Consider the following 6,000-nt stretch of genomic DNA (forward strand, 5'->3'; position numbering starts at 1 on the left):
AAATCGTATCTGCTTTTTTTCCCCAAAGGCTCGTTGTTGAATGTTCGGTCTCAGTCAGGGACAAGCTAAGTTGCAGTTTGACCGGGATGGTGTGCAGCATACCCCTTTCTTTATTTTGCCTCAAATTTCAGTGGCTTAATAATGCTTTCCACTCCAGCCACTCCCTGCTGATCCAAATGAAGTGAATCAAATTTTCTTGCCGAGCTGATGCTGGGAAGATGTCCTTCAGTAAGACAAATATGATGCCCGAAGGAAATCCAGTTAAGTTTGCTGCAATCCTATACGCGTGATGCATATGTTCCATGTTTAGATGCTGAACTCTAATGGGCCGTGTTCCATTGTGTTTGCACATCATAGTTGATGTCATTCGTAAAGATGTGTAAGTGTCACCGTTTACTCACACGATTCTACTATTTGCAAACTGGACAAGAAGGAATGATTACTGTCATATCTGAAACTCACCAGGACACGCTTAAACCAGTTAGCCGATACACCATCGAAACAATTTCCTAACTCCGTTCAAGCTACTGTGTTACAATTCTGATTACAATTATGCTTGGAAACTGCAAGTTAAGAGATATAGTGGGTAAAAAAAAATACACTTAAGATCAGTAAACAATTGGCTGTTCTATCGCACTTGGCAAAACACCAAAAAATCCTACGCAGATATTGATCAGCAAATCATCAACTCCAGAGCAATATCATAGGGTCACACAGCGCAGGATAAGGCCATTCAGCCCTTTGTGCCAGTGCAGGCTCTTTTTAAAAGTTTTCTCATTAAACCTTGTTCTTTCCGCTTAGCCCTGCAAAACAAACAAACAAAAATTCATATTCCATAAATTGTGGGTCGATTTAAAAGTGTCGCGCCTTTTTAGTACCAAAGATATATATAATTAAAATGTACGGCTATTCCGCTCGGCATTTTGCTTTGAAATTGCTGCAATGTAATTTGAAATTCTGGCTCGCCACAGGATGCAATGAAAACAGACAGCTGGAGGACACCTTCGAGTTGAGCAGCAACACGAATATTTCAAAGGGGCCCGTGGTGAATTCTTCATTATTTGCATATCATGAACAGACAGAAATGAAGAAGCTTTCCATGAGTTGGTGATGTTTGTGCACTTTCTTTGCCAGATACCAGTGTCCCATTTTGAGTAAGATCTTCAAAAATATCCCGTCAACGTCACCTCATTGTTTACTCGAAGGTTTCTTATTTTAATTAAAACCTCGTATGTAATAACATGGTTGGTGTTTAAAGTGCTGTATTACTAAAAAAAAGTAACAAGATTTTTTTTTTCAATTTAACTGAGGTGAGCACTCGGACCATTTCAGCTTCGACAAGACCTGCCCCTGATATGGCTTCTGAATGCTGGCTGCATTTTGCAGATACTCGTCTCTGACACATGTATCTGCGCAGTAAATTAAAATATGTTCATAAATGTTTCGTTGTAGTTTGTTAAATAGTTGTGTTCATTCTTGATGTGTCCCATTATTGTAATTATTGAAGAACAAATTAATTATTTTCTTAGTGAGACGAGGAAGTCAAGTATTATGTGTGGGGGGTGGTAGTTGAACCCATAACCAGATCAACCATGATCTTGTCGAATGGCTCGAAGGGCTGAATGGCCTCTTTCTGCTCCTAAATTCTATATTCCTTTGAGTTCCCTCTTACGCGAGCATCACTTACTGTTAGCATCAATGTGCGAGAAGCATTCTATACTTTCATGATCACGGAATATGTGAACTTAATGTAGGAAAATTACACCATCGTAATGAATTGGAACTTTAAGCTTTTGATAAATTAATGTTTCCCCTTAATTCGGATTAACCCATTCTTACATGAAACCGCACGAAAAGAGTCATTTTATTTTTACTCCCATTCCAGCGAGTTTATGATGATGTGGGTCATGCATACTATTATTAAAAATCAGCAGGAGTGGATCGGATTGTGTTTCTTTCCTCTCCAATTCCATTCACATTCTAGTTAAGATGAAAGGACTGTGAAGAGGGACGCGGAAAGGATAGTCTTGTCTGTTCCAAATGCAATGGGACTGGACGTGACCTTCCGTCTTTTGCCTGGCAGTGTTCAAAGGATTGTTATGACCAGCATGCATTTGTTAGTCATAGATAAGATCTGGCTGATTAGTAAAGGCTTCAGGGACCGTCAAAGGATGTCCCCGCTCTTTTTGGAATACTTTTAGGCAAAACATCAGTTCTGGGAGAGGAACACCTACAGTTCTGACATCCACACTTGTCCAAAAACAATGTTGTTCTTAATATATGAGCGTTATAAAGATCATGAACACATAGAGAGCCATCCTTCTCCAGCTTAATTTGAACAAACTGGTAGACTGAATAAATAGTTAGTCAGCTAGATAATAGTATAGACCATTTTAACCTTCATTGCCGTTACCCTCAGATTTACTCACGTGCTGAAATGGACGTAAGTAAATTAGAGGAACAAACTTAAAACTTTGAGTAAAAGCTTGCTAACAGTTAGCGTGGAGATGTTGGTAATGGTCTGCCCTGAGCAGACAGATGGGGAAGAGTGTGGAAAGTGTAAACGGAGTCCAGGGCGCTGAGAGTTCTTATTCAGAACATGATATAAACATAAGGAACAACACCAACAACATCTTTTGCTCAGGCATTTTACAGCCTTTGGGACTGAACATTGAGCTCAATAATCCCTAATCTCTGCCCCCATATTCCCCCAGGGCAGCTGTTGGTATTGCCATTTACACTTTGTCTGGGCCCAGCTTTTGTTTCTTGTCCCATTCCCATTTCCTTTGCCTTGCACCATTATCCCTTTTGTCATTTAGGGTTGAATTGTAATTTTCAGACATAGCAGAGGAATCCGGCAGCACACCAGGAACCTGAAAGTTTCAGCAGTGCATTTGTCAATGGGGTTTTTTAATCCAGCCACTTCATTCGCATCTGGCTTCCAGATTTCCCAACCATCTAGAGCTGCCAGGTGTGATGCCAACCTCCATCAGTGTGTTTCAGCTCCAATGTTTAAAGGGATCCTGCGAGGATCAGAACTGGAACATTGTGGTAGTGTCATGACAGGAACTTCATAGTTGGTGGCTCAGCCTGGAAAGGGCAGTACCAGGCTTCTGGAATGCTGCAGGTTGTAAAGATCCGCAGGGAGACTCTGTTCCCCACTGAGGGGGAAAGGGGGCAGCCTCAGAGAACAAGCAGGCATGGCTGGAAGTGGCTGAAGAGGTCGGTAGTAGAAGGGTTGTGCCCCACTCCTGGATACAATGTCACAAGGTTTTCAATGACCTGATCAGGGCAGGAATGGCAAGTGTCAAGGTGCATTCAGGTACAAACTCCCTCACTTTGCCTTCCCCAGCCTTCTCCTTGCACTTCACTTCTCAGAACAAGAAAGCTTGCAGGTGTACCTGTCCCTCTCAGTCCAGGTGCCTCCTCAAATCCCCATCTGAGTCGTTGCCACTAGCATTCACCTTCATCTTATAACAATGTCACACCCACCCCTCAGTGACCCTCCATAAATGTTATCCTTCCATCCTCTCAAAACATTGCACAGTTCACACTCATAGCTCTGCTCTTTCTCTCCTTACAGGAGGAGCGCACAGAACACCAAGGAGAGGAAGAGAACAGGAGGTGACCTTCCAATCATCTCCACCTTGACGGCTGCGGAGGAGGGGCTGGATGTAAACCTGTTGCATGCCTGGCCATTGGTGATGGACAGGTGGGGTAACCAAGATATATGGTGACAAAATTACATATCAAACAAGCAGATGGCATACAACTCACTCCTGTAGATGTGATATCAGTAGCCACTAAAAAATGATGATCTGCACAATGATGTCTTAGAATCCTCTCAACTGGTACACTTCCAATTCGTATCTTTTATTTCTCAAAGGTCCTACAAGTGCCAATCAGGAGATGGCACCAGAGAGGAGGAAGGCAGCTTAGAGAAGGTCACCCACTCTGAGGAGGCACCACCACATAGCTCATGTGCATCCTCCACCAATGCATACCTTGGTGGGACGGGCAGGACAGGTAGTTGGATTGTCACAAATGGTGAAGCACACATTACAAGTGGGCAGAGCAGTAGAAAGTCCCCATTGGAGGGTGCAGAACTCTCCAAGTTCTGCTCAATTTGGCACAGATGCTGAGCCTCAGGGGTCCTTGGTGAAAAGGATTATTCATGAGCAGCAGCAGAAAATGCCTGAGGTTCTGCCAGCCTTTCCAGAAACACTGCACACCATTGGAGAGAGACTAGAGTCAAGCATCATGAAGAGATACTAACGTCTATAATGTTTCTGGAAGTTATTTTTAAAATGTAATTGTAGTAGGGTCTGTATCTATGTGTGTGCCTTTGTGTGTCTTAACTAGTTTAAAGCCAGCTAGCCTGGGTGCTTTGATGTACAGTAGTTTGAGGCATTAATTGAATAAGGATAGAATGTAAAGTGTAAATTTGCATTTGTTGAATAAACCATTCAAAAGAATGGGTAAAATCTTGCACGTAGCTGAGAGACACCAAGCAATGTGTTTATATTACTAATAAAAATTGGTGAAATTAAAGGTTATTATTGCTAGGAGAGGTAAAATTAAAAACCTAGTAAGACAATGGAAAATTTCCATTCAAAGGAAAAACTAGGTATAAACAGAAAGGGGTTTGTGTGTGTGAGTCAGAGGCATTTAAGATCTAACCAGCCTGTAAGCTTACAACTGTGTCTGCAAAGAAACCATACTGCAAGGAAGCTCATTTTGAATTTGTAAGGTCAAATGTGCTTTGTCTGTTGCCTGTTTAAAGTCTATTAGTTATTGTTGCTTTGGTGAAGATTTACCTGAGAGTGATTAATTTGGGGATTTGTTTAAAAGTTATTATGGCAGTAATTATAGACATGTGTATGTATTTAATTTGTTGTTAAATTAATAAATGTTTAATTTAGTTTTATATAAAAAACACCTTTGGAGGCTCGTTGGTCTTATTCCTCAATTCAGAGCTGCATCTCAAACATACCAATTAAAAATATAGGTTATGACAGTTGTTCAAGTTTCCCTCTGGGATTTAAACAACTCAGCCTTTGCAAACTGCTGTGTCATAACACCAGTGATGAAGACATTCAGAGCTGTGGAGATCTTGACTGCACTGCATGCTTACTTTGTCAGGAGGGCTTCTTCTTGGAAACTACAAATATAAGCAGCCACCTGATGAGAAAGTTTTAACCTCCTGAGATACTGGTGCTGAGTGTTCAGAAAGCCAATTCTCTGCCTGTAAACTTGTGTTGTGGGTTATCACCTTCAGCAATCTGGAGTTCTATGCCCATTCCTCTGTACCAGCAGGTGGCTGGGGAGAAGGCTGCTGCTGATGTTACTTCTGCTGCTGCTGCTCATCAGGGCTCCATGGTAGAGTTGCATAAACTGCTCCTATCTTGACAGGAAGGTTGACAGCTGGGAAGTGCAGATCAAAGACACGAATCTCCACAATAGTATAAATGACCTCTAAAGTCTTGGAAATCACCTCCAAAGCAGTGAAAGCACCCTCTCAGAACAGGTCCTGTGAGTAAAAGACTTTTACTTGGGCAAGGAGGCAGCTGTGATGTCTCAGTATTTAAGTCTTTATTGCCTGCCAATTCCTACAATCCCCTCTGTTTTCTCACCTTGTTTTACCTGGTGAGTTCCAGGAAGCCAGGAAACCCGTGCTGTCAGAGTTAAAGACAGAATCCATGGCTTAAAACTACACTGAATTGCTATTTAACTTATTTAGATCTCAAGCCAAACTGTCCCATGGGGGTTTCCTAGGTGTTAACAAATGTGTTTGGATTAAATGCGGAAGTTGGCGGATTTCTGATGGCCTCCTGACATGCTGACAGTTCCTGGTCTTTTAACCTGCCATCTGCAGAGATCTGCCCACCCTGGCAGTTTAACATGCCCCCCTTAATAATCCCTGCCTTCCACCCTAATACAGCCCTCCCTTTCTGCTCTTTCCCCTTTTCCCTGCCTCTTAAAACCTGTTGTGTCTCTAAA

Source organism: Cetorhinus maximus, chromosome 18 (genome assembly GCF_964194155.1).
Source record: "Cetorhinus maximus chromosome 18, sCetMax3.hap1.1, whole genome shotgun sequence".
Lineage (NCBI taxonomy): Eukaryota > Metazoa > Chordata > Chondrichthyes > Lamniformes > Cetorhinidae > Cetorhinus > Cetorhinus maximus.